The sequence below is a fragment of the Podarcis cretensis genome (assembly GCF_951804945.1).
Source record: "Podarcis cretensis genome assembly, chromosome: 3".
Taxonomy (NCBI): domain Eukaryota; kingdom Metazoa; phylum Chordata; class Lepidosauria; order Squamata; family Lacertidae; genus Podarcis; species Podarcis cretensis.
This window is the reverse complement of record NC_137172.1, coordinates 14,577,766-14,602,268: the sequence shown is the minus strand read 5'-3', so window position 1 is coordinate 14,602,268 and position 24,503 is coordinate 14,577,766. Positions and strand designations below refer to the sequence as shown.

Genomic DNA, 24,503 nt, shown 5'->3' with positions numbered 1-24,503 from the left:
ACACAAACACTGTTGCTGTATGTAGAGTTTATTTGTTTTTTATCTTATATTTTGGAAATGTACATCCAGTTTTTTTCCTTTAATTTTTTGGGGGCCCCCAAGAGAGTGGGGCCCTAAGCTATAGCTTGTTTAGCTTTTACGCAAATCCAGCACTGGTTTAATGCAAAAGCTGGCACAGCAACAGATGCAAATTCTACCTCTGTGAAGTGGGCTACTTTCCACATGTGCTCACACACCCCTATCTGACCTCCATCCAGACTACTGTGAGGCAGTATTAGGGATAGATGAGATGTTCAATTCTGTTTGCAATTTAATAACAAAAAGAGTTTATTGAATTCCCCTTTACAGCTGTCCAAGTTGGTGGCCTTCACTATCAAGGGCAGTCTCCTGACTTTTAAATGTATCTTTTTTTGGGGGGTGGGGGGTTCTTTAATATGATTGCTCTATCCCTCTGAGAAATGAGGAAGAGTTAGACTGCTCACATTCCTTCAAACCAAAGCCTGCAGATTCAAGAACTGACAACTTACATTCACTGATGGTTAAACATTTGCTTGTCAAATAAAATGAAAGCAATATCTAGCTTCAGGTTTCCTTGTTATGTATTTGTTTTTTTTGGCTTTTGGCTTTTTTTTTTAAATGAAAATGAGTTGGTTATGGAGAGTCTAATAAATTATTTACTTCTTCAGCAGAAACCAAACAACTCAATAAATGAATGGATTGCTTCCAGCAATGACACCTTGAACTTCCTTCTCGCAAGCGAAATATAAATTAGGTTAAGACAAGATGTTTCAGGGTGAAATTGAACTGCCCTTCTCAGAACCTGAGGCTGGGTCTACGAAGGCAGCAGAAAATGGCTTGCCCAGGGTCCTAAGGTGCAGGATCAAATTTATGAATGCTCCCCCACCCTCCAAACTACAGTGAAAATTCCCTACAAGTAGAAAACTATCACTTTGCAGGCAAAGGACCCTTGCTATGTAAGGAGGAAGATGGATTGATATTTTAAACCACCTAGCTTCCTTGGGGAAAGCCATAACTGTTTAAAGTGGTATCATAGTGCTTCAAATGTATGTTGTGAATGTAGGTAGTCCTTGTTTCAGAAAGTTTGAATTAGGTTAAGTTCACCTTTAAATCCAAACTGAATCAAATTTATTGCCCATCGCTACCCACAGATTGACCCCTCTCAAGTCAGTAACCATCACGTTCAACTGCACCAATTGCCATTTCTGGAGCATGGCCAACTAGTTTTCATCTGAGTCTCAAAGACACAGAGTTTTGTAACCCACCCCCATGGTCCACAGTAGTCTCCAAGTTAATCTAATGCACTTTTGAAAAAGAACACACCATTCTGAAGGAAAGCCATCTTTGACAGCCACTTTTCCCTAGCTGGCCTTATCTTATGCCACCTCGGGGTGTAGTCAAACCGCAAGTTGGAACTTTTAAAATAAAACCCAGCTAATTTTTATATTGGACCATGGAGCCTCATCGGTAGCTCAGAAAAAGTCAGAAAGCTGCAAAATATCGTCAGCGTTTAGAACTGCTTAGTGGCCAGGAAAGCAACTTTATGGATATATTATTTAACTATCTGAGCAGCACAGAGAGCAACCCAAAGTCTATTTCGAGAGCATCTTTAATGATTACAGCTGCAGTGTGGTTACAGCCAATTTTAAGTCTAAATATAAATGCGGCACTCAACGTGCCGCCTATAAAAGGAGGCTGTGACATAGCAAACAGCACAGGAATTCATCAAGTCTTCTGCTTAGGCTCCCCCCTCCCCCTCGTGCAGTTTACAGGCTTGTACTGTTGCTTTTGTTTGGTGGGAGAGAATTCAGCCCCTTACAGATGTTCAAATAAACATTCATGGAGGAAAGTGGGATCCTAGTGGCAGGTTCTACCTTCTATCTATGTCAGGAGGGCGGCAGATGCTTTCAGACTCAAATACCCATCAGCCCCAAACAGCATGGCCAATAGTCACTCATGATGGGAGATGCAGCTCAGCAAAATGTGGAGACCAACAGGCATACAACTCTGGAACTTCGCTTTGGGGCAAGTGGGCAACCCTGACTTGGAGCATTTGTTCCCTATAGCAGTTTTCATGGGTGCAGACTTTTGACCTGATTCCTACACAAGCAGAAAGAGATGAAATCACTCTTCACCTTCCTTACTCCCCACCTTCTCCCCATGGCTAATTAAGCCAGAAGAAGAAGAAGAAGAAGAAGAAGAAGAAGAAGAGTAGTAGTAGTAGTAGTAGTTTGGATTTGATATCCCACTTTCTCACTACCCGAAAGAGTCTCAAAGTGGCTAACACCCTCCTTTCCCTTCCTCCCCCACAACAAACATTCTGTGAGGTGAGTGGGGCCGAGAGACGAGAGCGGAGACGTGAACCTGGTTCCCCAGATTACGAGACTACCGCTCTTAACCACTACACCAGAGGTGTTTAAAGGGAAAGGGGCTTTTTGGTGATGGGGAAGGAGAAGACAGCTAGATGGGTTGGTTGGTGGTTGGGGGAGTAGAGGGATTAGGGGTCTTGTGGGTGTCGCACAAATTAAGATTTATTTGGAAATTATCTAAGCTATTTCCCATTCTGGAAGAATCTCAGCTGATTTTTAATTTTTTAATTCTTATTTTTTTGCCCTTCCTGTGTTTTTGTGTGTGTAACGTTAGGGTGGAAATCCTAACTGGGCAACATGCAAAACACACACAAAAAACCCCCAACAACAACCAAAAATAGACCGTTGAAGTCTAGGGACCATGGAATGGTGTATGTCGTGTGTGTGTGTGTGTGTGTGTGTGTGTGTGGAGAATCCAGGGACCGGAGAGAATAGAGGACCCTGAAAGATGGCAAGGGTGCCTGGCAGTAACATTAAGGAACAGCATGCCATATTGCAACATGTAGTTGCAGGTCCCACCTCTCAAGCATACTCTCCTCTTACATTTGCATGGAGTCAAAATGCAGAAGATTTATCTCACACAGTGCAAAATTTGACATGATCTGCTAAAAGGATTCCCCACATTCAGAGACAGTGTGCTGCTAAATACTAGATGCTGAGGAGCAAGCAGAAGGAGAGGAATGCTGCTGACATACTCTGCCTCCAGCTCTCCACACATCACGCCAGATACCACAGGAAACAGAAAGCTGGAGTAAATGGAATTTCAAGCTGATCCCACAGGACACTTTGAATGAAACTGGGCACTTCTTAAAAGCATTGGTTTCTATGGGAATGAGTTGAGGCTCATGCATGAATCATAGATTCGTAGAATTGTAGAGTTGGGCTCAAAAGTCCTTCACTGTCTGGATGGATCTCATGATGGAAACTTTTCAAAGCTTTGGTTACATACAACTGTTGGATCAATTCCAAGTATGCAGAAGAACATCTCATTGAATTTAGTTTGGCTTACTTCAGGGAGCTGGCTTGTCTTTTGAGGTCTCCCCTCACCTAGCCAGTCCCACTTCTTGGTTTCCTGCTCTTCTTCTTAGCAAGGTCTAGATTTGTGCATTCAGATCTTGTTCAGGATGCAAGTAAGGTTCCGGAGCCACCTGCACCAGCCATCTGAGTTGATAGCAGCCAATGGAACCTGCTACCTGCCTGTCTCAACACCTCCCTCTTGCTACTCTGGGCTCCTTTTGGAGGAAGAGTCGGATGGAAACCTAATAAATAAATAAATAAATAAATAAATAAATAAATAAATAAATATGGTGGCACACACCATCTGACCAGGAAGCAGAAGCAGAAGCAGAAGCAGAAGCAGAAGCAGAAGAAGAAGAAGAAGAAGAAGAAGAAGAAGAAGAGTTTGGATTTGATATCCCGCTTTATCCGCTTTATCACTTCCTGAAGGAGTCTCAAAGCGGCTTCCTCCCACACAACAAACACTCTGTGAGGTGAGTGGGGCTGAGAGACTTCAAAGAAGTGTGACTGGCCCAAGGTCACCCAGCAGCTGCATGTGGAGTAGCGGAGACGCGAACCTGGTTCCCCAGATTACGAGTCTACCGCTCTTAACAACTACACCACACTGGCTCTGGCTGGCAGATAATTGTTTCACTGTGTTAATGTTCTGAGAACATCTGATTTGCGGCACATGGGCCAAGACTGATGCTACTTAGTTACTTGATCACACTTGCAAGCATACACACATTCACTGTGTGACAGCATTAGGGTACTAAGCAGATTTTAATCATAGAAGGCTCTTGCTTTGCACAGTGGTTTTATTCTCTCCATTTAAATCTCTCACATCTCAGATTGTCAAATACTAATGCTCAAGCCACCTCCACACTCATACGTGTCTCTCATCATTCCATTCCAATTGCTACATTTAGCTTCCGGTTTTGCATTTCAGGCACTATTGTTTATGACAAGCTTCAGTGAAAAATGTGCTCCTGTTTCACCAGTTGCTAATAACAGGGAAGCTGATGCTCTGAATAGCATTCCGCCCAAATAAGCATTCATTCATAACTCTATTTTTCTCAAGTTTGTTTTTTTTTAATCAAAGCATTAAAAAAAAAATCTAAAAGGTAATAACTAAAAGTTTGGAAACAGAGATCCTGTTCTTTCCTGGAAAAGGGTGATTTATGCTTGCAAGGAATCCATCTTTCAACATGGCAGCACCTAAACCTTAGAACTCCCTGCCCAATGCCATTAGGCACGTACCTGTACTGTACTATGTTCAGGACTTGTTATAACTTTTGTACTGTTTAGATGAACCCACCCAGATATGTAAAGTTGGCATGCATTTTAAGATTCATTAAACTGCTGGTATGAAGGATGAGAGGATGGCAACATGAGAGTGGGCCTTTTCTGCAGTGGCCCCTCCGTTTGCGGAATGCTCTCCCCAGGGAGGTTCAGCCAGTGCCTTCAGTATACATCTTTAGGTGCCAGGCAAAAATGTTCCTCTTTAACCAGGCCTTTGGCTGATTGATATCCGATGCCCTTTAAAAATGTGTTGTGGTTTTGTTCTTATTTTTATTATATCTTTTTTATATTGCAATTTTCTGTTGTGAATCACCCTGAGATCTACGGGTTGAAGGTAGTATACAAATTTAATTAATAGTAATAATAATATTTCAAATTCTGGTTAGGTCTATTTGTGAATGTTATTTGTTTTAACCGTTTTTTAATACTGAATTTTACATTTTTGCAACCTCTGAGGGACCTGTTGGTGAAGAGCTTGTATTACAATGGAAGAGGAAGAAGAAGATCAGATTAATCTGATGCACTACAAAACACTATATTAAGCTTATTTTGCTGAAATATTCGAGCATTTTTGTTGTGGTAGTAAGTTGTAGCTATGCCACATGGCAGAGGATAAAGGTATGCAAAGTTTAAGTAGATATAACCTGCAAGTCATCCTGTAAAAAGCTATGCAAATGTAATCAACCAATAGTTTTCAGAATATATCATTCACGGGAGGTTTCCAGGAACGATCCAGTATCAGCAAGGATTCCTGCTGCTGGGTCTTGATCATAGGATTATTCCTTGAAAAACCACAAAAGTAAGTAATTCTGATATCACTTAGCCAGTGGAGAGAATACACAACTTGGAATTAAATCCTGCACAGTCATTAAAGACTTCAGGGCAGTCACGCTTTCCCTGTCTAACCCACCTAACAGGTTGCGGTTGCACATTGAAATGCAAAATAACACACACACACACACACAAAACACAGAAACACACTCGGGTTTTTGAGCTAAGAACTGCATCACAAAAATGGAGAAGCGTGAAAGCCAAAGAATTAACCATGTTGCAATATTCGTTGTAGTCCAAAAAAACTGTGAATCAGGCTGGCTCACTTAAAACTGGGGAGCATACATTCGTAATTTTATTTGTATGCTACATTTCTGTAGTTAAAACCATGCTCAAGGCGGCTTACAACAATAAAACAAATATCAGCTGGCTAAAACGTAACAAAAGTAGTCATGAACAGTAAATAAAACATCAAAAAGCACACAACCAAATTGAACCATGTCTACATGCTTCGTAAAAATATCTAAAATAAATATACAAAAATTAATATCATAAACAGCAACAACCCCACCCCCAACAACAACAACAAAATTGAGCAACACCCCAACCCAAGTCTTGTTCAGCAGCCTCAGTTTTTGTAGCTGGAGTCAGTCAGAGCTGACCTTCCTTCCCCGGTCAGATGGGAAAAAGCCTGCAAGGCATGGAGCGGGTCTCCCAGCCAATAACCCTCTCCAGCTTCCTTGGCCCCAAATCCTCTGTCAGTAAGCTGCATAAGGCAGTGCTCATAAGCAGGAACTAAGACACAGGATACATTTTTAATGATGCTGCTTTTAATGTCTGGGTACTGGGATAGCTGCAGTTGCAAGAGATCCCCGTGCTCCACCATTATTCCCCATGCATTCCGGTGCTTGCCAAGAAATGCTAAAGGGTAGATGTGTCTAGTGTTCCTTGATGCTCTTCACTAAACTGCTTAAGGTCAGATTGTGTGAGTTGAATCAAATGATTAGCTTGGTAAACTGACTGCGGGATATGGATGTGTGCATGTGTTTCTTTCTTTCAACACTCAATTCAGGGGCCCCTGCTCATAAAGCAAGGGACTTGGTGCCAACTGCATCCTGTGAACTTGTATTTGCGGCAGCTTAAGCGGCCCACATCATTACATCTTTAAAGATGCCTACAGAGGAATCTCACGGTAAAACCAAGACTTCTTTTCCCCCAATTACAGTCTCAGTGATGCATACTGCAGGGCATAAATAATTTAGCACTGTTGTAAATAAGCCCAGCATATAATATATACATACATTCCTGAGCGATTTTTACTAAGCTCACGGCCTTCTTGCTGAGAGGTTGCCTTCCCTCCTTAATGCCTCTCGCCGCTTGCTGTTTGTTTGTTTTCATCGGGAAGACCTTCATGCTTCAGTACATGTGTTTAGTGGTACGGAGACTTTGCATTAGCATAGTTGGAAGCTCAAAAACCTCCTTGGCTACTCTTAGGCTCCATTTTCGACCACACCGTTTGCAGCCAGGCCTATCTGTCAAGCGAACGAGAATGTGCGGTGCCGGCAAGCAGAGTGCTGCAACATCAAGGCCATAAAAGGAGACTGTTACAATACTTTTGAAAGAAATTCACATGGATCCTGTATTGAGGGGGGACTGTTATGCAGTCGTGTGGGTGGCAGACTTGCAGGTGTATCACGTGATACAGCCTTACAGTCAACTCACCAGCAGAAGCATCATGGGAAAGGAATGTGCTCTGTGCGAAAACTAGACATCTGTGCAAATGGCCTCCTAATATTCTCCACCTTTTTTGTGGATAAAGATCTGTTTTCCCTACAGAACTTTGGTGACACCCCCCCCCAATAAATTCATGGAGAATATGGCTAGGAATGGTAAATATAGTCAGCATGCCTCTGAATACCAATGCCAGTGTACTGGAACAAGCAAAGATCACCACAGTTGAAGCAATGATTCTTCAACATCAACTTCATTGAACTGGCCATGTTGTGCAGATACCTGATTATCATCTTCCAAAGCAACTACTCTATTCCAAACTTAAAAATGGTAAGTGTAATGCTGGTGGTCAACAAAAGAGGTTTAAAGACTCTCTCAAGGCAACTCTAAAAAAATGTAGTATAAACACCGACAACTGGGAAACACTGGCCTGCGAGCGCTCCAGTTGGAGAACAGCCTTTACCAAAGATGTCATGGGCTTTGAAGATGCTCAAACTCAGGATGAAAGGGAGAAATGTACTAAGAGGAAGGCACGTTTCGCAAACCCTCACCATGATCAACTCCCACCCAGAAACCTATGTCCCCACTGTGGAAGGATTTGAGGATCCAGAATTGGCCTCCACAGTCACTTACGGACCCACTGTTAAGACTGTGTTCATGGAAGACACTCTTACTCGGCTATGAGTGATCGCCAAAGAAGAAAGAAGTATTGTGGGATGAATAGATGATCCTGAGATTTCCTTCCAATTCTACAATTCTATAATAATCTGAAGGATGTATGGATCCAGAGTGAAAGAAGAAAGAAGAAAGAAGAAAGAAGAAAGAAGAAAGAAGAAAGAAGAAAGAAGAAAGAAGAAGAAGACCACCAATTGCTGGAAATCACAATTTGGGAGAGTGCTTTTGTACTCAGGTTCAGCTTATGGGCTTCCCAGAGGCATCTAATGGATCACTGTGAGAACAGAATGCTGAAGCAGGTCTGATCCATCAGGGCTGTTCCCAGGTGTGTTATTTTCGCTTACTGGGAGGGACAGCGGGAGGAGCAAGACAGCAGGAAGTTTGGCATGGTGTGGGCGCCTTGGGAGGAGAACCGGATTGTCTCTGCTGGTGCCCCCACTGTGCCAACCTCCCCGCTCCCTCGACCCTCCTCTCTCTTCAGGTAAGCAACAATGACACACCTGCTACAGAAGCGAGCTAAGATGGACCAATGTTCTGACTCATTAATGGATGCTTCCTGATGCTTCCTCCTGTCAATTGATGCACTGACTAGTAGCTATATATAAAAGAAATTAACTGGCTCACATGAAAAGCATTACAGGTAAGACGGTGTGAGAAGTTATAAAATAATGATATGGGGTGATATGGCTGTAATGGCGCATTCACCCACGCAAGCAGGAATCGAGTGGTAAAAAGGCATGTGCGAATCAGTTTTATCTCAGATTTCAGAATTTAAACTACTGGCTGAAATCAAACCTTATTTATAAAATATATTACCAAAATTGTGTGTGATGGATGAACAAGAAACATTTGAGGCAGCCTCTTGTCTTGCTTGGATGCTATTTGCCTTAAGCAAAATGGGCTGGGTAATTTGATTGAATGTGATCCCGTTTCTCTGAAGCTTCATGAAAATGAAAATTCACAGAAGTTAAAAGATGTCGTGATGCAAACTGATGTCTTTTCTTTTTAAGTATGTAAAAGTATAATTTGGAGCAGAGTTGTACTTTTTAAACGTTACTAATCAAATTTGGAGAGAAGCTACTGCATGAGTCAAGATTCCCTTAGTCCATACCAAGACAGCACAAAATGCATCCTACCAAAAACAGAAGCTGCCCATCTGGATGATCAAACAACAACAGTGATGCTTTCAATGTTAACTTCTTCTTTTTAACCAGTTTTATTCTCATTAGGGAATTGGACTGTACAAGGAAAGGAAATAAGAGGAACTTTGATGGAATTTTAATGTGCTTATTGGGTTTTTTTAAAAAAAGAAAGAAAATAAAAGTGTGCAGAGATTCTTGGGGATTGACAGATGCTTTTAATGCCACCTAATAAAATTAATAATGATTAACAGAAGTGATTTTCAAGGAATGGGTTGCTGCAAGACCATAGATGAGTTAGTGGGGGCAGGTTGTCATTTCCAGGTCACTAAAGGCAGAACACTTGGACTCAGTTCTCGGTGCAATTCTTTGCATGTTGACTAAGAAATAACTTCTGCTTTAGGATTCCCTTGTAAGTGGACATACAGTTAAGTGAACATACTATCACAGTCTTGTTCTCCCATTCTAAACACACAGTGCACACAATTTAGGAAGTGTCTGGCACAGTTAAGCACCATAACTGAAATCAATGGGATTGAAGAGCACAGTCTTAAGTACATGAAGTGGAAGAAATCCCTCTGATTTCATCTGGAATTACTTCCATTCAAGAGTATAATTGCAGTACGAGAGAAAGCCCACAATTTGAGGGACACTGACAATCTCAGACAAATTTCACAAATGACTAGAAACAGATACTTCTCAGCTATCCAGACATAACGTCACTGACTGCTGACTCATCATATTTAGGTGACAGGCAATGTTCACTGATATTTCTCGGAGTTTGAAGGCATTCCAAACCTTTGTTCAGGATTGCTGCCATTTCCTGAGGAAATGTGCATAGTTACATTCTATCTATCTATGTATGTATGCATGCATGCATGCATGCATGCATGTATGAAATGAGTTTTGTTTTTTTTAAAGAAAAAAAGGTAAAGGACCCCTGGACGGTTAAGTCCAGTCAAAGGCAACTATGGGGTTGCAGTGCTCATCTCGCTTTTCAGGCCGAGGGAGCCGGCGTTTGTCCACAGACAGCATTACTAAACCACTTCTGGCACAACGGGACACCGTGACAAGTGTCAGAATGCACTGAAACTCCGTTTACCTTCCCGCCACAGCGGTACCTAGTTATCTACTCACACTGGTGTCCTTTCAAACTGCTAGGTTGGCAGAAGCTGGGATAGAGCAATGGAAGCTCACCCTGTCATGCAGATTCGAACCGCTGACCTTCCAATCAGCAAGCTCAAGAGGCTCAGTGGTTTAGACCACAGTTCCACCTGCTCCCCTGTATGAAATACCTTTGGTCTACGCATAGCGTTGCATTCAATGTAGAACTAGGGTGAACGTTATGTTAGTGCAATGATTTTTCCTTGTGCAATGGAATGTTCTCCCCCTTCCTTCCTAAATCTGTTCTGGGATTCCCTCCAACACTCCAGAGCAGATTTAGGGGTGGGCTGGGGTGCTGTGGAGGAGCAAATCCTATTGTGCTAGAGCTAAATCCTTGTGCTAGCACAGAAGTTGAACATCACCCATTGAGACTAACACCTGCTATCACTTCCACCTCCTCAACACCTAGCTGAGTGTGCCTCTCCACCCATCATACTGTACACTGTTGTCCCGGAGTACCTGGCCAAAGCCTGTCTTTGTTGGCTGAATGAGAAAGATGCCATGGATTCCTTCAGGGATCCACTACATGCACTGTAATTTTAGAAGAGATGGGTCACCCTGGATGTCTTTAGGATGTGTGTGAAAATGTTCAGTGTAACTCAGAACCTTGGCTAGTCCTTCCCCAGCAGATGATGGTGAATTGAGACACTGGTCTTCAACCGGTGGGTTGGGATCAGGTCATGGACTGATCTAAGGTGGGTCACAATAGCAACACTAGTACCATATAAATATATGTTAAATAAATAAATAAGAAATTGTTCCCCAAAATGCATGTTTCGGTTAAAGGTGGGTCTGAGTGTGAAAAAGCTGAAGACTACTGAACTGAAGGAATCACCTTGCTGATTTTGCCTGGCTTTTTTTTTCATTTTTTACGTTTCTTGGGAATGGAGAAATCAGAAAATAGGTGCTCACATTTGCATGAATGTATGTTTACAGTAAATGCGCTAGCACATTAGGCCTATGTACTTAGTCTCTGTATCATCACAGTATGTGACATCTGTTCTTCTCATATCCAGATGCCATTGTATCTTAATTATACCCGCTAATGTTTCTGCGGGAGCCACAAATGGTGAAACATTCCCAAGAACTGGAAGTTGGTAACATCAGATTTCAGTCTAGCAGACATCTGAGGAGTGATAACATCTTTGTTTATTTAATTAAGTTCAGCTGCAATGTGAGTTGATGTTCTTCTGACCCTAGACTAGAGCTGAGCTGAAATTTCCCAGGAGGCATTTTTCCCCCGAGATTTCTTTTCTTCTCTGAATAATCTCGACCATTGTTTTGTGGTGGTAGCCGTTTCCCAAATGAACTTGCACACATGCACAGAGCCCCAGAATGACACTTACGGTAGTATTCAGTTTTGTTTTATTCATACTTGGCCTCCTGCAATTAATGCACCGTAGTTACTTGTGTCTATTAACCTCTATGCGTCTACTCTGAGTAGGCCTAGCTTTGGCTACAACCCTAGGTATAGGGCATTGTGGAAGATGCAAAATAGCTGTCAGGCTGCCAACATAGTTGCCACTGCTGCCAGATGCAGTACCAAGCAAAACTAACAGAGAAACACACGAAACACGGGTGGGGGCAGGAATAGAAGCTCTGCTACTTTAACTGCTATTGGTGAGTGAATCTGGGAAATACAGTGGTACCTCGGGTTACATACGTTTCAGGTTAGATATGCTTCAGGTTACAGACTCCACTAACCCAGAAATAGTACCTCGGGTTAAGAACTTTGCTTCAGGATGAGAACAGAAATCGTGGTCCAGCGGCACAGCAGCAGCAGGAGGCCCCATTAGCTAAAGTTGTGCTTCAGGTTAAGAACAGTTTCGGGTTAAGAATGGACCTCCGGAACGAATTAAGTACTTAACCTGAGGTACCACTGTACAGAATTCCATGCACACTGAAAATGGACTAGACAATGATTAACAATTGGAGAGAGAGAAAAGTATGGGAAGTTAATATTTTAGAGTCTTTCCGAATTCAGCATTTGCCTTATACGATACTCTAAACTCAAGTGCCAAATATTTCATGTAAGCAGAGATAATAAATAGTAAGTGCACCTTTCAGATTCCTCTGCCCACAGTGCAGCAGACCCGCTGTCCCTTGCAGTGCCACCCCTGCAGGAAAGGGCCAGAGCTCAGTCAGTATGCCATAACTATTGAGAAATTGGCTCTGCTATCCTTATTCTAATTTGGGAAGCCAAGGCAAAGTTGGTGTTGCACTAGGGGGAAAGGTCTTTCTCTTTATTTATGTGTCACCAGCGGAAGGGTCACAACACTCCACTGCTGCTGCTTAAAGAAAAGCAGGGCTGAGGATCTTCCCCACTCTTTCACAGGATCATGGAATTGTAGAGTTGGAAGAGACACCAAGGCCCATCTAGTCCAACCCTGCAATGCAGGAATCTCAGCTAAAGCATCCTTGACAGATGGCCATCTGACCTCTGCTTAGAAACCTCTCAAGGAGCAGCTACGAGAAGTTGCTTAGATCCTGCTTCTTTAGACAACGGGAAAAGCAGACAGCCAGATGCTATTTTGCATAATTTTAAAGGCAGACCGGGGAAGGGACTCAATCATGCTGACATAAAATTTAATATTCAATCCTTCCAATCAACAGATTTTCACAAGCAGCAGTGAGATGATAGAGATTGCTGCACGTAAGAATCGCCACAAACTTTTCCGGTAATAGTTACAGGTAGGTAGCCGTGTTGGTCTGCCATAGTCAAAACAAAATAAAAGAAAAAAAAAATCCTTCCAGTAGCACCTTAAAGACCAACTAAGTTAGTTCTAGGTATGAGCTTTCGTGTGCATGCATCTGAAGAAGTGTGCATGCACACGAAAGCTCATACCTAGAACTAACTTAGTTGGTCTTTAAGGTGCTACTGGAAGGAATTTTTTTTTCTTTTATTTTGTTTTTTCCGGTAATGATATGGGCATTATTATTTTTTAAAGGCAGGGGTGGCTAGCCCAGTGGTTTTCCAGATGTTGTTGGACTACAGCTCACATAGCCTCTGACTATGGGGCTATGCTGGCAAGGACTGATGGGAGCCGCAGTCCAGAAACATCCAGGGGGATCACAGGCTCCCCACCCATTTAAAAGGTTTGAGAAACCGAACCCTACTTAGAACTTCCATAACATCACCGCAGGGTAGATAGTGGGTGGGATTTGCTGCCCCAAATGCAATGGTCTCATGAAGAACTCTCAACAGATATAATAACTGATGTGAGAGTTTGTAATGGGTGCAAAGAATTTGTGATCCACCAATGCTGCAACCAAGTTTTCCCCTTCCTCTATTTTGCCATCCCTGGCATTCACCAAAAACAGGAGAGATTCATTAATCTTCTTCGGGGGTAGGTGACACTCTACTTGGTGAGCCACAAGAAGCTCAAGCTTACCCTAAAGATGTTGCTGCATCTAATATCCATGGTATAAAAATTGACTCCTATTTAGCCAACTAGCTGGAAGCAATGCTTTAGATTAACAGTCAAGTCATGACACTGCGGTGAGATGGATGTTACAGCTGTGCTGCTTTCCTACAGGTTAAGACACATCCTTCAGGGTTCAGGTACCATAAAGTCTCCTTAAATATCTCTTGCTGACTGCATGAGGGCAGAGAAGGCGGCAAGATTTATGAGCAGCACACTTTGGAGTGGATTGCAGGTAGCACGCCAGCTTCCTCCAATCAAATCTGCATTGTAATTTCTAGAAATCAATTAGATGCAAAAAGCAATTACCTATTTTTAAGCACAGAATAATTTGTTTCTCCTGCAACAGGAGAATACAACGCATATCAACAATGAGCTTGCTGGCCCAATTGCTCAACAACTGTAGGAGCCAGATCACTAAAAGGGGAAGTGGAATATTTATCATGTTGCCTGTCATAAGAACTAGTAAACAAAGGTTTAGGAGTTTAGGCCACAAGGGGCTTATTCTCAAGGGCATCATTCTTTTTGACATTAAGATAAGTAGCATCTCATAACCAGGGATGGGACCACAAGTCCCATCAGCCCCAGTATGCATGGCCAAAGGCTAAGGGTGATCTTACTTGCAGTTCTACAACATCTGGAGGACCAGATCCATCCAACTCAGTACTGTCTTCAAGATCTCGGGCTGAGAACTTTCCCATCACAAGCTACCAGATTTTAACTCTTTCCTTCCTTGTACCTGCATGGTTCCAACGCCATTTCACTTGCCCACCCCGCAGAAAAGATCCTCATGTTCCTTTTCAAATCCCATTGCTGCACCCTACATTTGAGTGGTTAAGTGGTTATGTTTGCTAATCTGCTTCAGAACATGAACCTGCCTAGCTCAATAGATTTTTGGATGTGTTACAAACGAAATGCTATTTTCCTGGGCACTTCTTCTATAGATCAGAATTCGGAATGCCATGCTGCATCTGTGTAGAACCTACCCAGGATTAAATATGCCTAGAAGTGCTGCTTTATGTAAGGGCTGCAATCAGGCCTGGCATCAATGATTGGCACAAAGGGGTCACACAGCAGCAGACAGCCCACTGACAACAGTGCCCTGGAAATTCTTCTCTCTTAAACCTTTGCAGCAATCAATGATAGTTTCCTACTGGCCCATGGAGGGCAGTCCACCTGCCTCTTTTCCTAGGATCAGCTGCCTGGAAATCTACTTAGAGAGCATCTGAGTGGTGAGTCCGCAATAGGGTTTCTGCCAGATCCATTTGCATGTTCATGTTCAGTTCTGATGATATTTGTCTCTACAGTGTGTGTGTGCGTTTCTGTTTCTGAAGTTTAACGGCTGCTTGTTTCCATGATGTTCACTGAGTTTGGGGGCTCTCCCTATGGTTGGGGCCATGGAAAATAGCAGATGTTGGGGTGGAGGGGTCTGCCTTCCTCTGCCAGCCAGTCTGTAGGGTGGGGTGGCCCTGCCCCTGTATGAGATGGAATATAAAGAATCCTGCCTGACTCAGCTGGAGGGAGGTGCTATCCCCCAAAGGACAGACTATCCAGAACAGGACAGAACTACTCTCCATGGGACATTGGGTGAACTACTTGTTCATCTGCCTCTCACTCTGCTCCAGACAACGAAGAGGGAGAAGGAAGGTGACAAGGAAGAAAAGCAGGTATCACTGCTCAATTTCTCCTTGACAGAACACTGATAAGAAACTGATGATAGCGATAAGTGGTGGCTGTGCTGGGCCTGGGGTTTAACCCAAGCAGAGCGGTCCAGGTCCGGTCCCGAATCCAAGGATTCCGCGAGGAGTCAGTCTGACAGGGCAGGATACAAGCCAGGAAACCAGGCTAGGTCAGGCAGGTTCTAGCAAACACAAATGTTGCTCCCGCAACCTGGGGCGGGGTCCAATAGCCTTCTATATTTGTCGGGGTAGCGGCCGACCCTTATCCTCCAGTGACTCACCTCCCTGTCTTGCCCGAAGGCGAGCACTCCTCATGCGAGTACTCAGGTCTCTCCTCCTCTCAGACCTCAGTCTCTGCAGCTTGGGAGATGTTGGTGGGTTACTAGACCCAGAGGCCGCCTCAGCCTCTCCTGACCCAACTGGTAGTGGGGCAGCTGTAAGTGATGGCCCAGCTGAAGGCAACGAGGTAATCCCCGCATCTGGAGCCAGGGCAGGCTCAGGCCCCTGACTCGGCCCAGCTGGTGCTTGTTGTAGGGGAACCTGTGCAGACTGGGGCTCTTCAGAATCAGGCCCCAGATCTGGTTCAGATGCCGCCTGAGGCAAAGCATCTGGTATGGACTGAGACTCTTGAGTCCAAGTCCCAGGCCATCACAGTGGCTGGTGTCCCTTGTGACTGTTTGATGAAAGGCAGGGAGCCCAAGCAGTAGGTGCAAGTCGGAGCCATTGACAGCCAGCACCAACTAAGTCTATGTTTGCCCCCATTCTCCTCTTTTTTGCTCAGTTCTACAAGAACAACATTGAGTCTAAGGAGAGAGAAGCTGACAAGCAACAGTACTCCCCTGGAAATACAATTAAGAAGGCAGGCAGGTAGGGACTGAGGTCGGTAGGCCAAATGGGTCGACTTCCACTGCTTGGGATGGTGAGGTGGACCCTTCCAAAATCTGGATCCTGCAGTGGCTGCAATCCCATTTACTTGGAAGAAAGTCCCATTCACATCAATAGGGCACATTTCTACATAAAAAATATGGATAAGATTTTGCTGGAGGTCTGCAAGCCTAGGCACACTGACTGGAAGCCACAGTCCATACTGAGCTCAGTGGGCAATAAGCATGAACGTCCCCCCCCCCCCAGGCTCAGGCTATCAATATTTAACCATGTCCAGGCTGCCAGGTGTACGTGTCATGAAGATGCTTCTTGTTCTCTCCAAGAGACAATGTTAAGTGAGCAAGCCAGTGAGAACTCCTTGAGACAAATGGAACTGGTGACGGGGGCGGAGGGGGGTGGGAAGGCACTAAAATAGAAAGGCCAGCTGACACTTTTAGCACCTCTTTAGCAACAAGGGGTGCTTTGAGTGAAGAATTAAAGAAGAGAGCTTTTAGCACTCCAGTCACACAGTGTCATATCAGTCCCTCCGATGCACAAGCAGTTTGCTTCTGAATGTGTTCTGACAACATGTGAGGCGATTGCTGGGAGGACAGAGGAACCAAAGAAAATGGAGGGGGGAGCATCTGAAAAACATTTAAAAAAACATGGGGGAGGAGAGAGAAGAAGGAGGCTCTAGTGGAATTTAAATTGCCATAAATCCTTGGTACTTGAAAGAAAAAAAAAGAGCACACCTTTTTATTGTGATAGCTTAAGTTATTTTAGACATTGCTTCCAGAAGATGACACCCCACAACACACATTTCAAGCTCTTGATATAACGCCTATAAGCATTAAGTAACAACCATGCACTGGGGAATTACTTAACTTGCCTTTTTAAAAAAGGTCCTATGCTCTGTAGATGTGATCAACGAGGTATCATACACCTGAGCCATATATTAACTTATCATTATTCCACAATGAAATAAGAGAAGGGAATAAATTGCAAAAAAAAATATTCCCAAGGTACTGAGGGCTTCACATAGATTTTCCCGACATTAATAAAGGGAAACTATCCACTGCAAAAAAAGATTTCCTCAGTTTGCCCTTCGTCTACCTTTATCTACTCTGTTAACTTTGCAATTTCAGGCAATTCCCAGTATTCAAAGCCCAATCTTAATGTGCTTTTATTACTGAGATGCTTGCCTCACTCAGTTCAGTGGTGCTCACTACTGGGGCTGTATAAGACTGCAGATTCAGACAGCTGTTGGGATATTGACAGAACTGTGGTGCTATGTTATGATTTGGTGCCTGCCTCCACCAGGAAAGTTGCAATGCTGTTGGGGTTTTTTTTGCATGCAATGGGGGCGGCTTCACATATTGAGCAGGTCTGATTTGCTGGGGGCACTGCATGCGGCAGCTGCCAACCAGAAGCACTGCACTGTTTCCACATGGAAACCATATGGCAAGAAGCATTCAATGGCAGCAATAAGCAGTTAAACTCCAAAAAGAGTGTAGGTGATATGCTAGAGCCAGGAAGCACGCCATCAGGCTAGGGCGAGTATGGAATGCATGAGCTCATGTAGCCCAAATAATTTATGCCAAGTCCTGAAAGCCTGCTGTGAATATTTGTCACAGTTTGCGTTATTATAATTATGATTAATTTGATGTGGAATAGCAGGAAGGGGAAAGTTGGCAGAGGGTCTGGCGAGTTCTGCTATTCCTACAAAACACTTTTTAGACAATGCTGCAGCTTTTTCATTTGCATCTTCTCAAGCTTAATAGTCTTTAATTTGGACCATTATACACTGTGTGGCATTGTCTAGCTCCGCAGCCCCACCCCCAGAGCACACTTTGAATTCTGCTGTGTTTCGCTTCTTGGCAAGCACACTATGAAAGTGGGTTTTTGGAAAACACTCAAAGTATTTTTCTTTGCAAATGGGGCTTGGCATGATTAATGGAGCAATGAGAGGTTCTGCGGAGGTCAGCTGCACTCAGTGTTTGCACCTGCAGCTCCCCTGAGGTCTTGGGAGGAAGGTTTTAGAAGATATGGACGTGGATGGCAAGGGGCACGTTTTTTGTCTTCCAGAATCCCGCCTGCTTAATATGCCAAGGCCACTCAATGAAAACACACATTCTCCATTGCTACTTATCCTTAGCGTTACACGTAACTTGCAGTGTGTCTTTTACACTCTGCACCACTTACTTTTCAGTGGCGTGAATTTCTCCCTTTTAAAATGAATTCTATCTGCAAGGGTAATCTAATTCGTCCCCCTTCAATGCATGAATCACAGCTTAAGAATCAGTGGCCAGTGGCCATCCAAGCCCTGTTTGAATACATCCAATGAAGGACAGTCCCCCACATGTGATACCAGTTCTACTCCAGTTGCCTGTGCATGTGTACCTCTGAACCTGTATCTTACACATGTACTCACGGAAAAACCATTTGGAGCAATAAACAATTCTGCTGTTGGGAATCTGATGGCCAAGCAGCAAGGATCTTACGACAATGGGCCTGATTACCATATAGGGAGGAATCCTATATACAGAGGTACCTCGGGTTACATACGCTTCAGGTTACATATTAGAGCAGATTTATGCCACAAGGTGCCATAGGAAGGCACTGGACATAGTAAAAGATCCATCACATCCTGGTCACTGTCTCTTCAAGCTCCTGCCGTCGGGACGGAGATACAGGACGATGAAGACAAGAACGAGCCGTCTCAAGAACAGCTTCTTCTCCAGAGCGATCTCGGCCCTGAATGGGAAACCTGGACTTTGAAAGTCATCTAATCTTCCTTGCTGTATTATATTGTATTGTTTTAATTAGTGTTTTTATAGTTGTTCTGATTTTGTGTGGAGTGCCCTACCTGGGTGGATGGAGCAGCCAAGTAAATTTCGTTGTCCCTGAGAGGGGGCAATGACAATAAAGATATTATTATTATTATTATTATTATTATTATTATTATTATTATTATTACATATGCTTCAGGTTTCAGACTCCGCTGATCCAGAAATAGTACCTTGGGTTAAGAACTTTGCTTCAGGATGAGAACAGAAATCATGCTCTGGCGGCGCAGTGGCAGCAGGAGGCCCCATTAACTAAAGTGGTGCTTCAGGTTAAGAACAGTTTCAAGTTAAGAACGGACCTCTGGGATGAATCAAGTACTTAACCCAAGGTACCATTGTAGAAGATTCCAGCGGAAACCAAAATGGTGTAACGTATAGCTGGCATAAAGTTATGCCAAACCCAAGCCCTGCTTCTTAACAGATTGTGCTGCTGTTGATGGAACAGGGGTTAAATCACATATTAAGACAGACCTACCTAATGTGCAGTTTCTGAAAAAATAGACAAACCAAAGCAGTGCCATCCTTCGAAATTTGCACTTCTCTAAATTATGCAATGCAGTTCTCCAGCCAAGTAATGTATACAGGAAAGTATATACTAGGTTAAAGAGGTCACAAATGTGCGTTATATTAGTGAAAATAGTGTACAAAAGTGTGTTGCATTAATGAAAATGCACATTTGCAGAAATGTGCATATTAGAATAACTTCAAACTAGAATTATGAATGTTCGTGATATTTGTTTTAAGATTGCAGACTGACTGAAATGAGCTTTTTTATATTTCTGAATTCCATGCAATACCTGGCTGGATTGCAAAATCCACAGAAGAGTGAGTTTCAAAAGATGCACATGTTTCAGTTCACGTACAGTTTTCAGAAAGTGCACATTAAGTTGGTTCGCCTTTAAAATTGAACTGAACTGAATTTCTCTCCCTTCCTCAGCTGTGAATATGGTCAAAGTCGCTGCTCATTCTTGTCAGCCGTATGCACTCCATGTGAATAGGACCGAGTTGAAAAACAGAGCTCCTTATCTGCTAATGATAGCTTTCATTTGAGGGGAGTAAGTGCGCTTCTTCATATCTTCTGACAGTAAACTTTCATTTCCTTATTTTGGAGAGAATGCCACTCAATGTGACATTGAAGATGACAATTATTTCCCCATCAGATGACACGGTGGGGGTGAGGGGAGAAAGTGAGGAAGATGAATTCAGCTGTACACATATTCTCTTTCTACTCTCTTCATTGCAAGGGAAACACTGCAAGCTAAGTAGCTAAATAGCTCTGTTGAATAATACTGTTGTGACAGACAGGGCTAGGAAAGAACTGGGAGGGCGGGGGGGGGAATCACTTGCTGAGCAAGAAGCATTCTAGATAAATAGTACCTCTATGTTCAGGTGCAGGTTATCTCTAATTACCAGCAGCTGGGAGAAAGGTGGTGCCCTTTATGCCATGCTTGTAAGCTTCTCAGAAGCTTCTGGTTAAGTGCTACTGATGCTGTAGGAAGCAAAATCCTAGACTAGATGGAGCCATTGTCTGATCTAGCAAGGCTCTGTTCATGTTCTTATGTAGAACCAAAGAAAGCACCCTATAATTTCTCATACACACACAATGCAGGTGATGGAGAATCATTCTGCTTGGAACTGATCTTATTGGCAGCTCCCAGAAAAAATGCACGGATCCAAACTTACTTAGGCTTCTGATTCTGTTAAAACAGTGTTTATGGAATAATAATAATAATAACAATAATAATAATAATAATAATAATTTTTATTTATACCCTGCCCTCCCCAGCCAAGGCCGGGCTCAGGGCGGCTAACAAGCAATAATAAAAACAAGCTGAATGAATACAACTTACAAACAAGATTAAAATACAACATTAAAATATTGAAACATTAAAATATTAAAATGCAGGCTCATCACAGGAGGAGAAAGGAAAAAGGAAAAAGAAAGAGTGGGAGGGAATCAAATTGGCTCCAAACCAAAGGCCAGGTGGAACAACTCTGTCTTACAGGCCCTGCAGAAAGAAATCATATCCCGCAGGGCCCAGGTCTCATGAGACAGAGCATTCCACCAGGACGGAGCCAGTGTTGAAAAGGCCCTGGGCTCTGGTTGAAACTAATCTAACTTCCTTAGGGCCCGGGACCACTAGGGTGTTGCTATTTATGGACCTTGAGGCTCTCCGTGGGGCATACCGGGAGAGGCGGTCCCGTAGGTACGAGGGTCCTAGGCCCTGAAGGGCTTTAAAGGTCAAAACCAGCACCTTAAATCTGACCCTGTACTCCACCAGGAGCCAGTGCAGCTGGAAAAGCACTGGGTGAATATGCTCCCATGGCAGAGACCCCGTGAGGAGCCTCGCTGCAGCATTCTGCACCTGCTGGAGTTTCTGGGACAGCTTCAAGGACAGCCCCGCGTAGAGCGAATTACAGTAGTCAAGCCTGGAAGTGACTGTCGCATGGATCACGGTGGCCAGGTCGGGGAAGGAAAGGTAAGGGACAATCTTGGCTACGAGTGATTGCCAAAAAAGAAGCTTCTGATTCACCTACTTCCAAATTTTGTGATGCATTAGGGAAAAAACTATGTTTAGAACTGCATACATTGACCAACAAACTATGGGTTTGTTGTTTATATCTGGAGGTTTCGTGCTATGTGTTGGAATAGTGGGTGATAGGCCGGGGGGCTGGAGTAGTGGGGATGGGATTCTCTACCCTTGTTCTAAAGCTTTAAGCAAACAAAATCCTATAAGTTGTAATTTTTAAAGTTTTCAAATTTGGCATAAACCCTTCAATCCTTTCTCACGGGGAGCTAATTTACTTCACATCAGCTGGGTGTCCATTTCCCAAACCTGAAAATAGAGATGTCTGAAGAAGAAACCCTATTAATTGATTCAGAATGAATGGCTTTGGGTCAGCTTTAATGTGTGCCAGCACTGAGTCTCTCTCCTCACCCCGACCCCAAGAAATTACATCAAGGCAGATGGTCAGTCCATCCTTCATTCTAACTGCAGTTGTGGCAAGTCTCTTTGCACCTTCAGGAAAATTGGTGAATTATTGTTAGGTGAATAGGAATAATTGTTCTGAAATCAGAAGGCTGGTCACACAGCGAAGGTTTACTACAAGACACCACCCTTTTCATTCAAAGCATGTCTGCATCACAGTTTCCTAGAAATCCAGTAAGGGCACAGGGAGGGTCCATTCAGAAAGAAAAATGGACACTTCCTTCTGCTTTGTTTGCTAACAAACTATGTAGCTATTACTGAGGCTGATCATCTTTGGTGATGTGGACTTCAGTGCATTTTTAAAATACTTGGTTAATGCAGAATTCTGACTGGTTTCAAAAACATTTTCAAAATCTCTGGATGCTGGAGCCCATTGCAGCGACATTGCAGCGATACTGAAAGATCCATACCATACTGGACCCTCCCATCAAAGACCTAATCAGTAACGTGTACTTATACTTTTATCTGAAAAAGGTTCCTTCTCTAGCAAACATGGGGCATAAAAACCAACTCATAATCTTGTTTTGGTTTGAGGATAAGCATGACTACCTAATTTGACACTCTCTTCTTGTAACTTTCTCAAGAGAACAGTCATCTTCCAAGCTCAGATTTAGGATTGCCTTATGAGCCTTAACAGATGAATTTCTTCTGTTTTGATCATTGTTGTTATTTGATTGCTATTAAGCCATAAAGGTAAAGGACCCCTGGATGGTTAAGTCCAGTCAAAGACGACAAAGGGGTGAGGCGCTCATCTTGCTTCCAGACAGAGGGAGCCAGTGTTTGTCCACAGACAGCTTTCCAGATCATGTGGCCAGCAAGACTAAACCGCTACTGGCACAATGGGACACCATGATGAGCACCAGAGCACACAGAAACGTCATTTACCTTTCCGTCACAGCGGTACCTATTCATCTACTTGCACTGGTATGCTTTTGAACTGCTAGGTTGGCAGGAGCTGGGACAGAGCAGCGGGAGCTCACCCCGCTGCAGGAATTTGAACCACCAACCTTCTGATCATCAAGCCCAAGAGGTTCAGTGGTTTAGACCACAGTGCCACCTGCATTCCATTATTAAGCTATAGAAAAGGGGGAGGTCTCATAGATAATGGTGTGGTCTTCACAGAATGATTTTCTGCCCTTTGATGATTTGCATCATAACTCTAATCACTTCTATTCAGAAACAAGCCTACAGAATTCAGTGGGGCTTCCTCCCAGGTAAATAAAGTTGGAATTGCAGACTTAGAATTGTACTCATTAACTGCTTCCTCATTCAGGCAACCTCTAGTAAAAACAACAACAAATAACTCAAAAAACTTAAGCAATGAAAATTAGACTTGGTTATCCTCTAAGAAGAACATAAAAAACCAGAATAAAAAATTAGTTTGGGGCTTATTATACAGCTTCAGGTTCTTCCATGTCTTGTAGGGTGGCATTAACTATCTAGAGAAAGTTTGATTTTGCATTGCTAGGAGTTATCTGAGACCCAAGGGATTGGTATATTGTTTGTAAAGGGAAAAGAGATTACTCATAGACCTACTTATTGCCCAAACACAGCTTGAATTTCCTTGTTGTGGAGAATGTTTTTGAACAATGGAGCCAATTGAAAGAAGAAGTAACTTTGTTAGAAGGGGATCTCAACATTGTATGGACCTCAAATTAGAAAGGAGCAATAACTCTCTAAGAAACAAATGCTGTGCCTGCAACCAATTTTCAGTAAATAAGACATGATAGATATTTGGCATATCTGCAATGTTGATTGAAGAAACTACTTGCCTCACCCAACTTGTCACAACACATTGCTTCACAAATATTTTCTTTAACTTCACCCAGTTGATCCCAGACAATCGTTGATTCTAGCATTCAATCAATAACCGATTCTGACCATTTACTAGTGGCAGGCACTATGCATGTTTATGGACAACCAATCTCCAGGAGTTTGGGAATAAACCCTATGCTTTGGGGGAGGGGGGGAATAGTGGTAAATGGAGAAACGAAGATATACCATTCATATGGTAGCCAAAGAATTCAATAACCCTTTGAAACTAGAACGCATTCGTACATTGGTAAGAAACATAAAGTGATGACGTAAATGAATCATACTACAAATTCAGAAACTGTCATTCTAAATGGTTGACTTGATGTTCAAAATACCAACTAGCCAGGCAGGAACACAACATCAGTAACAACACATGAGACCAACATATCAATACAACATCAAGGACATCCATAAGGACTTTATCTAATTCTATGCACAATTATATCCCCAGGGGTGCACATATTTTGGCACCTGTCAATTTTTTTGTTTGCCAGAACCTTACACTGGAAGGCCAGAGCCTTGTCCCTGACAGCATGCAGAACTTTCAGAGCAAGGATATGAAATTGGCAGCCGTCTTCTTCCCTTTCTCCAAGTTTAGGAGATGGCAGGGGATTATCTTTGCTGCACTTAGCTTTAAATGCACTGTCTCAATTGCAGCATCTTCCTGAACATGGAGCTGGGAAGCGGACCTATCTACTGCTTTCACTTCCTTTGTGGTCCAC

General features: G+C 43.1%; 1 protein-coding gene across 29 annotated transcripts in view; it reads right to left on the bottom strand.

Moving 5' to 3' along the window:
* NRXN1 (neurexin 1) overlaps positions 1 to 24,503 on the bottom strand; it is a 1,023,765-nt gene that overhangs the window by 761,429 nt on the left and 237,833 nt on the right. The window lies entirely within an intron of this gene.